Source organism: Apis cerana, linkage group LG8 (assembly GCF_029169275.1).
Source record: "Apis cerana isolate GH-2021 linkage group LG8, AcerK_1.0, whole genome shotgun sequence".
Classification (NCBI taxonomy): domain Eukaryota; kingdom Metazoa; phylum Arthropoda; class Insecta; order Hymenoptera; family Apidae; genus Apis; species Apis cerana.
This window is the reverse complement of record NC_083859.1, coordinates 8,321,528-8,332,658: the sequence shown is the minus strand read 5'-3', so window position 1 is coordinate 8,332,658 and position 11,131 is coordinate 8,321,528. Positions and strand designations below refer to the sequence as shown.

At 34.1% G+C, this 11,131-nt stretch overlaps 1 protein-coding gene and 1 long non-coding RNA gene across 51 annotated transcripts in view; one reads left to right on the top strand and one right to left on the bottom strand.

Annotated features, from left to right (window-relative positions):
• LOC107996428 (disintegrin and metalloproteinase domain-containing protein 11) overlaps positions 1-11,131 on the bottom strand; it is a 78,472-nt gene that overhangs the window by 57,870 nt on the left and 9,471 nt on the right. The gene's annotated exons all lie outside the window — the stretch shown is intronic.
• On the top strand, positions 694-9,725 carry LOC107996429 (uncharacterized). Of its 9 annotated transcripts, none has more exons than XR_001765801.3 (6): positions 694-1,238; positions 6,701-6,800; positions 7,213-8,713; positions 8,846-8,913; positions 8,973-9,259; positions 9,343-9,725. It is a non-coding gene; the product is annotated as an uncharacterized LOC107996429 (long non-coding RNA). The 9 variants fall into 9 exon arrangements; XR_001765800.3 differs by having other exon boundaries at positions 8,824-8,913; positions 8,989-9,259; XR_001765798.3 differs by having other exon boundaries at positions 8,824-8,913.

Here is an 11,131-nt window from a genome sequence, read left to right as displayed (position 1 = left end):
TAACGATGCGACAGTTAATGAGTGAAAGATTGGTAGGAGGATGTATCGAAATCGTGATACATTGGTGGAATTGAAAAGTGAAAATTGGAAAATAAAAATTATTTTATTATGAAGCATTGGAAATTATGTTGGATGGATACATTTTTAATTTTATAATATTTTACTTTTTTAAAATTGTTATATTTGTTATAATAACGTAGATTATATTTATTCGATGAGTGAACGAATTTCAAGACACAATTTTCTAAAAAAAAAAAAATGGAGTATCTAAAGGAAAAGTTTACGTCAGAAGAATCTTTTTCTTCAAATTTACCACAATTCCGAGAAGTCTTATTTTCATTTCACCAAACATATTGTTTCACAATTGTGAATTTCATTGTCTTCTTCGAAATATTCTTATTCTTTAAATATATATTACGATTCTGAAAAAAATCCTTATATATTTTATAAAATAAGGATGAATCGAGTGGTCCTCCAGACTTATTTTCACGATTCCTTTATTACTTACTTAAACTTGCATCCGCGTTCTCGCGATCATTGTGATAATTGTATCCAATTTCCTATCCGGAGGAACGAGATTAATGTTTAGTTCGTTCAAAGCTCGCCTTACCGTTGAAATTATTCTTCGAATGCGCGAAACAAAAAAAAAAAAACCGTGGATCGGATAAGACGGCTTAAACGTGATGGACGGATATCAGAGGATTAAGGGATTAAATTAAGTTCTCCCCGGTGGAAAACTTGGAGGGATAAAAGAAGGAAGAGAATGCGAAGCATCTCCTCCTTTCGAATCTCCCGCTCCGAGTCCACGCCGGAAGCATGTATCGGGAAGATTATTAGGAACCAATTAGAAATAATTTTCCCTCGTGTCACCACGCGTACGTGTATGTGTATATATGTGGGGAAATGGAGCAAAGTAGTTGGCGGAGGAAGTTTCGAAACTATCGATAATGGTTGTTCGACGAATGGAAGATCCGTGTCGTGTCGAGGCGCCTACTTCCGGAACACTTCTTCGCTAGTTCGTTCGTTCGTTCGTTCGTCTGCTTGTGTAAACGCCGCGAGAGGCGCTGTATCGCATTTTTCAAACGATACACGAGATTTCGCTGTTTGGCAAGAAAATGAAATAAGTGAATTTGTTGTGTAAATTAGTGATTCTTTTGTTGAACATATCGAGAATGGATTATTAAGTTTTATAATAATTTGGTGCAGTTTCTTTTTTGGATTAAAACATCTTAAAAGAGGTAAGAATAGTCAGATAGAAAATACAGCGATATTTTTATGAGAATAGGTTATGATTCATTAAAATGATACTAATATAAGATATTTAAAATTGAAAGAAAACTGTAATAATTAGACGAATGAAAATAATTCCAAATATGACTATTAGTTTTTCGAGATATTTTGATGGAGTCAATTTTTTATAAATCTGTCAGAAGGTCGACGATTGACAATAAATAAAAATTCAATTAATGGCATCGTGATCATCGAATCCATCAAATTCTAAGAGAAAAAGAAAAAGACATCGTGCATTAACCTATATAAAGTTTTTAACTTAACGGATAATTAATCGTAAATCGGCCCTCTCGACAAGGAACAGGCTCTCTTGATTCGCATCGAGTTGTTCGGTTGCTCGTACGTGCTTCAACCTCGGTGTCTTGATATCCTTAACAACGCACATCTTCGATATCAACGTTCAATTACAAACGAGTGTTACCACCTTGTTAGCCGATGCAAACTCATTAATTTTAGTAGGGCAGATCTTTAGCCATGGCCTCTTTGAGAAATCTTGAAGCTCATTAAATGCTCGGGCATGTACGCTCGGGATCTCTCTTTCTCTCGTCTTGTCCCCTTTCCAACTTTTAAAGTAATTATTTTACGCCGATCGAGTTTGGCGTGGCTACTTGATGAAACTTTACCAACGTTTCCTCTTTTTCTTCTTTTTCCTTTTTTTGGAAGAGAAGGGAGGGATAAATAATTAAAATTAATCGATCTGTCCGATAAAAAGATATCAGATTATTGGGAAACTTTTTCATTTGTTAAAGAAAAATTCTCCCTTCCTGTCACATTGATAGATTCGATGCGAATAATGTGAATCTAGGCGTTATAATATTGAAAATTAGATAGATAGATTTGGATCTCATTTCAATCTGAGCAAGTAAATAGATTTTTAATCGTACTATCTTACTGTTACTATTAATTGAGTTGGAAATCTATGTATTCCAATAAAGGAATACGGTGGATATATTATGCAGATTTTCCTTGGCAAATAATAAAGTTTTCCAAAAAATTGAAAAATAAAAAAATTTTATCCATGTACTAATCTTTTCTTTTGTATTCGTATATGTATTCAATACAGAAATGTTGCTATCAATATGCATGATCATTTTGAATTTCGTTACATTTTTAGTTTCAACTATTTTTTCAATTATCGAAAATCAATCCATCTTAATTGATTTAAAAAAAATTAAACGTTTAAGATTAATACAGTTATCACTCGATAAAATCGTGTTCTCTTTTCAACGGAAAATTCGTTTGAGGAGGCTTGCCCTTTGAACGTTTCAAAAGGTGACAACGCCACTTTCGTAACGCGAGTTAATTAATGCCCATAAAGGAAGTCCCAAGAAAGATGGGGAAAACACCGAGTCAGAGGATTCTCAAAGAAGACAAAAGTTTCTTTAAAAAATGTTAATTGAGTTCAGTCTGCTAACACCGCTCAAACTTTGAATATGATTTCGCAGAAATTTCTTTAAAAATTTTATAAATGTTCATCCCGTAAAAAGGATATTTAAGAATCTTAGACTTCTTGTCTCTCGATGTTTTTTAAAAACATGCAGAATAAAAAGAAAAACATGTATATATATTTTTTTTGTCGAAATGGTGTGCTCGACGCATCCTTAAACGATCGTGTTTCGTCTCGTGTCGCGTCGCGTTGCAATAACTCTTTTTTCTTTGATCCCTCATTCGTTTCCATTTGCTGCAAGTCAGCGGCACGCGCTAACTCGATATTGCGTTTTAGTCATGCGGGAACATGCCGTATCATGGCCGACGAATACATGTCGCCCAGAGTTTTCGTTTATTGCACCCATTGGTCCGATATTAGAACGATACGCGATATTTCTCGCTTAGTTGGATCAGTTACGCGTCACGAATTTCCTCGTTATTTCTTTTCGTTTCTCTTATTGGAGATAAAAATGAGAAATAACAAATACGAGTTAAATATATAGGAAATAGAGTTTCTATAATTGGATTTTTCCAGTTTATTTAAGCAACAATTTGACAACAACAGGAAAATAAACATTAGATAAATTTGTACATTCGAATGGTCACATGTCATATGTGGTCACGATCGGAACCGAATAAAGCCGAATAGTATCGTAACCATTCGGCAATAATCGTCATGATTCGGCATCACTCGGATTAACAATAGCCATATGTATATCCAGACACTAGAATTCTTTAGTTTCAAATATAGTCATATAGTCATATATGCAATGTCATTTTTATTTTTAAAAAACTACGGATAATATAGATAATATAGAAAATCACTTTTAGAGATCGTTTCAAATAATTTTAAATTTATTAAGTAAAATGAAAATACGTTTGTTAAGCAAGGATTCGTAATTTATTATAAGTCGATGAAAATTCCTTGTCGTTCGAGCCTGCATTAGAACATTGATTACATCTTCCATGGTAGAACTTGATTACGCGCATACATTCTTAGATTATCATCATCCCCTTTTCTATGAATTATCTCCAATTCGAAATAGTCTCTTTTTTATCTATGATTGCAATCAAAAGCAAAAAAAGAAAAAGAAATAATAAAAAAGACATATCTTTTCCAGAGATTTACAGGTGAAGGTGAATCGATGGATGTCGACATACATCAGGAAATTACGCGGAGTGACGCATGCGGGTATAATTAGCACGCCAGAGAGATTGTTGAGTAATTCATCGTGACCGCGTATTCGATCGCATCATTTCCGAAAAATTTTGCTCGATTTCGAAGCGAAATAATTATTCATCGTCGAACGATATGCGCAAAAATTTTACGAAACGTACATCTCGTTAGAAAGAATATCAAAATGTATCGAGGAAATGTTAATTACGGACTTTTCTCTTACCCGTGTCCAGTAAATTAGATTTTCTAATTTGTCGATCGATCTTTAGCTGGATAGATATACGCATAACACCATATGCACGCGATAACCACTTTAAATATTCCCTAGCTATCAGCAAGCGTTATGATGCCTAGCCAGCGAATAGTTTGAGAATCGATCATCGAATCCATCCGGGAGAGCACACACGAGCACATGCCGGCAAATTTTAACCAACGAGCATATCTATCTTTTTTTTGTCGAGTTTTTTTTCATCTTCATCGATATATTGCGAATTTTGGCGCAAAAAATAAAAATAAACGAAGATTTTTCCATATCATAAAATCGTAACATTTATAAAAAGGATACATGGAGATGTTTTTATGAAGCTGATAAGCACATATAAATAATCAACCTGTTTTCATCCAATTAATTTCGTTCAGATATTCAATTCGAATGTTTTACAATATTTTACAATATTTAGAAATAATTTTGCTAGTCTATAATATCTAATGCTCGATGAATTAATTCTTCTATTGTTTCAAATTCAATAATATATAATTTCTAATTAGATTACACAGATAGTTCAGATAATAGAAGCTCGGCTAGGCTTTCGAGCAATCAGCCACAATATATAAAATTTCCATATAAATGGAATTCGTATCCACTCTATCTCGATGGAGCAAAAATTTATTTTCCACATTTCTCGTATTTTCCTTCCACAAAAAAAAAAAAGAATCTCTCAAACTTCCTCCCAGTTACCCGACAATTAATATCATCTTCCATGCACGTTGAATCAAAAATTACCTATCCTCAATTTATAATCCTCGAATCTTTCTTCCCACTCCCTTTAAACGAACCAGATACCCTCCCCTCCTCCTTCCCCATTCATCGTGAAACCTCGATGACCAATGTAACAAGACTTTCTTTCCTTTCTTTCGAATAGTGAACGAATAGAAAGAAGGAGGAAGAGCTCCGTGGTGGATTATTAGGTTCGATATCGATTCAAGGGCCGGTTAGAGTATCAGCTGTCGGTTGATTCGAGGGAAAGCGACGAAGAAACGGGAACAGGCGATCGGTAGCTCGAATCGATTTGTTCGGGTGGGGGGAGGGGGGGGGGGACAGGAGTAACGTTATTTGCGCGATTAGAGTCGTTGGAGGGTTGGATGTCGGGCACGGGCAGAGAGAGAGAGAGAAGAGGGTGAATTCTGAAATCCTCGTTCGCGGAGGAGGGTAAATGTGCTTATTCTGCTTGAAAGGGGCGACGCGTGGAAATAAATCTAACGGGGTCGAAGTGACGATAATATCTAGCTTCCCCGAAGGCATCGCTCCATTAACCGATATCGTAACAGTCCCCGCCCCTCTTCTTTCGACGAGGTTCGAGTTCTTTGGATAGAGTTATTCCTTCCGAAATACGAAGCGGATTCGACGCGTGGACGATTAAAAGAAGAGTTGGTTGGACGGAGACGCGAGAGAAAGAGATGCAGAGATAATAACAAGTTGGTGAGAGGGAGATAGGTGGTTATTGGGCTCGACGAGGATCACTGAACTTCCAAGAAGCGAGAGTTTGATCTATATTTGCTCGCGTAAGAATATCCCCTCTCTTTCTCTCTCGCGAATAATTAAAAAAGGGAAACTTTTAATGCGATATTTTTCCTTCTTTGTTTTTCATCTTGTTCTTATGGATAATTTGTAATTTGTAATTAGCAGAGTTGGCCGTTTTAATTTTTAACCCGTTGAAAAAGTAGCTAAAGTTAAAAGAATTTCGAATAAAGTAGTTTAATCACTAGTTTGGCATTATATAATTAATTATTCGCGATTATTATTACGTTTTGAACGATAAATTATCGAAGTAACTTTATTCGTACTTTAACTTCAACTATTAAATTTTCTTCATCGTTGTAGGTTAGAAACGTTGGTGAAATTTTCTTTTTCTTGTTCCTCTGAATTTGATGGATGATCATAGAGATCAATATTGATCCTCTAAAATCTCATTTATACAATTCTGTGTTTTTTAAGTATATTTTCTACCAAGTTTATATTTAAAATACATCAACATTTTAAATAACAAGACATATTTTCCGTTATTGAAATATTTCAACGTTCTTTAAAATATTTCTTAAATTTTCCACTTAAAAGTTTCTCTAAACATCCTGTATACTCAGTTTTACCGCGTTTAGAATTTATCTTCCAAAATTTATTCAACACTCTTTAAACAATAACGCGACCGCAACGATAATTAAACGCATTTTAATAGGAAATATCCTCGGCCCAGATACAATAATAATAATAATAATAATAATAGTAATAATAGTAATAATAATCGGACGTTAATTATCATCCTTCTTATCTGAGCCACCCATGAAAATTAACCGCGTTTATCCACCACCGGCAAAGACGCATCGCCTGCACATGTATCAAACACGTGTTATGAATTCACGATTTCGCGCGTGTAATTTCCAGCGGAAATTAATAGCCGCCAGGCGCAACGGTTTTTCTCTATCGTCGACGATTCGAGAAACGAAGAACGCGAAGCGCAACCTGTCGCCATTCGAGGGAAATTAACACGCGTGCTTTCTGTGCCGTTGTGTATAATTTGTAATTTTCAGAATTGCACGCCCACGCCATCGCGCTCGATAAACCATGGCGTGATTCTCGTCGATCGTGCCTCGAAGTCTGATGATAGCTGGATTGCGGATTTTTATGCAGGTAAACGAGTTATTTAAAATACTTGTAAATCGCTGTATGATATATATCGCGAAATATTTTACGTGTAAATTCATAATGATAATGATCAATAATCGTAAATACAAATTTTTATAGAGTATTATTATACGAAATTGTGTACTATTTTGCGAAATATCTATATATATATTTATTATTTTATTTATATATTTATCTATTTTATTTAATGGTGATCGGATTAAGATTATTTAACAATGGAACTAGATCTAGTTGTTTTCTCAGTTACCATCATTTAGAGAAAAAAGTCACTGTTGTTCATAGGGTAAACTTCATGATAAGTAGATAGATACGTGCAATTTTTGCAAATAGAAAAGAAAGTTTTAAAATAATCGAAAATAACGTAAGATTAACGATAATTCATCGTTTTGTATTACAGAAGTATTTCAAAGAAGATTGAAATGCGTCAATACACGTCACACTGGGTAGCAGAAAGCAACTAGTACATCACGTATATATGTGGCATGACGAAAGGATTGAAGAAACGATATAAATGATTACCATGATAAAAGAGACACTGCTTTTGAATTAAACAAGATGTGGCAGTGTAATTACGTTAAGATAAATAAAGGATTCATCTTCAATTGAAAATAATAGCAACAACCTTCAAGAAGCTTGGATTTTTCTGCAAAATTTTTATGATTAAAGAAATGAAGTTTCTCCAATTTTATTTTATTCCATAAATACAATTCCATAAATAAATACAATAATATATTCCTGAGATATCTTTGGAGAGTCGATTCTCAGAACAAAAGTTGGTGTACAAAAAAATGTCGATTGAGGATTATTTATCAAGTAGTTTAAGTTTGTAAATATTCATACCAACTTTCCTTTTTATTTTATTATCCTTTTCAAAGATGTTTCATAAATATATTAATATTATACTATACTTCAGACATTTCGTATCTTTCTGCATTTAATAGACAGAGTTGAAAAAGTAACTAGTTAAAAATTTCGAATAAAGTTGCCTTAAGTAATTACCCAACTTGACTGTTTGGCACTACGATTATTCCTGATTATTATTATATTTTGAACAATAAATTATCAAAGTAACTTTATTCGTAACTTCAACTATTAAATTTTTCCCATCACTTTTATACGAGGTGTCCCAAAAATATTGCAAATCATCCGTAAACAGGAGATTCCTTCAGTACTTTCAAACAACATACTGACTACTAAAAAACACTAGTCAATCACGCGGAGCCCAGTAATGAATAAAGTTGAATAAAGTTACTTCCATAATTTTTATTGTTGTAAAACATGTAATAATAATTGCAAATAATTGTAATGTCGAATAATCAAGATTATATGAAAAGCGGATCAACTATAACAGTTACTTGAATAAATTATCATTTTTCAGTAATTAATCACTCAAAGTAACTTTATTTTTAATCAGTTACTTTTTCAACGAGTTAAAAAACAACTTTGCTGTAGATATTAATCGAGTCGAGTAGCATAGTAGTTAATAGTAGCGTGGAATAATAAACAATTAATTATCACATTGATTATCAAACAGATAATTACCAATAAACAACAAGTGAACACAACATAACAACGAGCTTTAACGTAAAATTCGTCTCTCTCTGTTTTCGTACAGTGGACAATCTAATGAACTCTACGAGTTTAACAGTGCTCGTTCGTCACGACCGGTTATCTCGATTCAACGTTCAACTACTCAATTTGCGCCAAAAAACAGAAATGCGTTTCGAGGCCCACGACGAAACCAGCAAAATTCGGTGAATGCATTTATCCAATCAAACGTGACGATTTGTGATACATCAATAAATCATGTATACGCCTATCGTGTCAATAATAGAGACAAAACTCATCTTGAGAAATATGATTTCAATCGGATGAAAAAAAAATGGAAATATTCCAAGGTAAGGATTAACTGTAGTATCTATTTTACATAACGAATTATATGGATATTAATTTTCTCAAAAGCACGTTTTCTCATATAATTCAAAATTTTGCTCTATCCGAATCATAGCATTACAGAAGATACATTTTAGGAGAAAAAGAAAAATAACACGGTTCGAGGATTGATTTCGTTCCATCTTGTGTGAATTTCCATATAATCGTATGTATATTTCGCATAAATTAAACATTGTCATTGATTTCAATACTGCGAATTAACAGAATTTGCGTAAACGAGGACTGGTGCGATTGGCTGTGGGATATGCAAGGGGTGGAAATTGGTGAAAGGTGGAAACGGCTTTGGGAGGAGGGGGAAGCATCCGGTGTGTGTTCTCGACAGAAGAGAAGACACCCTTCGTCCCCTTTTTCCGGGCCAAAAATCGGCCAAAAGTTCATGTATTAAAAGTACCTACAAGGCCAATAAATTAGAACTGGCGCTCTGCCATTTCAATCTCGCGGATCTTGCTCGAGACAAGAACGCTGAAAACCCTTCTATGAACCATCATTTTGTCAGTGGCCCGACTTGATTAATTGCTCCGCATCAATCGATTGATTTTCCAGGATATTTATGTCAGATTTTTTTTTCTTCCAGATTCGATGGAACGACACGCCTCACGACGACATTTATCCGCTGGATGAAATAGAATGGAAAATGATCCATTGGCCAATTTTCAATCATCGAGCTATGTGTAATGTAATCTGATTAGAACGTGTAATTCTTCTGCACGAAGATCGTATGATAGAACGTAATGAATAGATTTTGTTAATTCTGTTTGAAGAACAGAAATTAAAGATACTGGAGTATATTTCAATACTCTTCCACAGGAGGAAGAGTTTTTTTATTTATATCATTTTTGATTTATGTATTATTAATTATATTTAGTTATCGAAAAGCATACGTTGCTTAGAAACTGTTAATTTATATTCTAAAAAAAAAAAAAAGAAAAAAGAAAAAGAAGAAAAGAAAATCATAAATATTCAATTGTCAATTTTTATAACGATACATTGAACCAATAAGAGGGATCCGTGAAATTTTTCCATTGAAAAACACGTGATCGATGAACGGTCCAAACGCGTATCTATCAATCCGTGAATTATCATGAGAAGCGACACACGGGACAGGCAAGAACTTAAACGTTGGAAAATCAATATCCTTTGTAGGGAGAGCATGGTCAGTCGTGAGGTTAATGCTTGCCCTGTATCCGAAGCAAAGTTTTTTTTTTTGTTTCTCCTCCGTAGCTTGTTATACCAAATAGGAAGAAGGATGCAAAGAATAATGTAATAGAGGAGGCAGGATACGATAAAGAATGTAGCAAAGAACGATTTATCATTAAAATTGCCAAATTGATTGAAATTGTCTTTAAATAAAACTAAAACTTTCGTGATTGAAGCACTTTAATCACAATTGTTTGCGTGTAAAATATTTAAATCTCTAAGTGGTAATTTTTTCAATACAAAGACGAAAGAATGATAAAAGAAATTGAAAAATCTTTTCTATCGAAAAGAAGAAAAATTTTTTTTTGTCTCTTTTCCATAACCTATTATTAATAATGAATACTAAGAATAGAAAGATGCAAAATAAGATAGAGATCGAGCCGAGTATTTAATCGAATGAAGCAATTGGATTAGGTTAAGTTCGTTGTATTTAAAAGAAAATTCTGTTTTTGTTTCTTCTCTGTAACTTTTTTTTATTAATCGAATGGAAAGATGCAAAGGAAATAGACAGAGATAGAGCACGATAAAGGAAACGGGAGAAAGAGAGAGAAAGAAAGAAAGTAAAGAAATACATCTACTCGAACCTCGAAGTATTTAACCGAGTGAAGCAGTTGGATTAGGTTAGGTTTGTTGTATTTAAAGAAAATTCTGTTCTCTCTCTCTCTGTCTCTCTCTCTCTTTTTATCGGCCAAATAGCGAGAACAAAGAGATACCAAGAATAAAAGACACGGAACGCGATATCTACTCGAAATCCACTTAACCTAGTCAAGCAAGGAAAATTTGTCGATTCTCTTTTTCCTTCTCCACCATTGCCTTTTATTAGCCGAGAAGAGAGCGACGCAAGGAATGCAAAATAAAAGGCATGGAACGCGATAACTACTCGAATCACTCAACCTATTCCATCGAAGCAAATTTAAGTTAGGTTAAGCTGGAAAATTTGTCGTATCCAGAGAAGATTCTTTTTCTCTCTCCCTTTCTCTCTCTTTCCCCTCCATAGCCTTCTATTAGCCGAATGAGAACGAGAAAGAAAGAAACGAGGAGCGCATAGTAAAAGAAACACGATATCTACTCGCTTAACCTGTTCTCGGGCGAGGCAAAGTGTTTAAGTCGGGTTAAGTTGGAAAATTTAACCGAGTCGTATCCGAGGGGAAAAATTCTCCTCCATT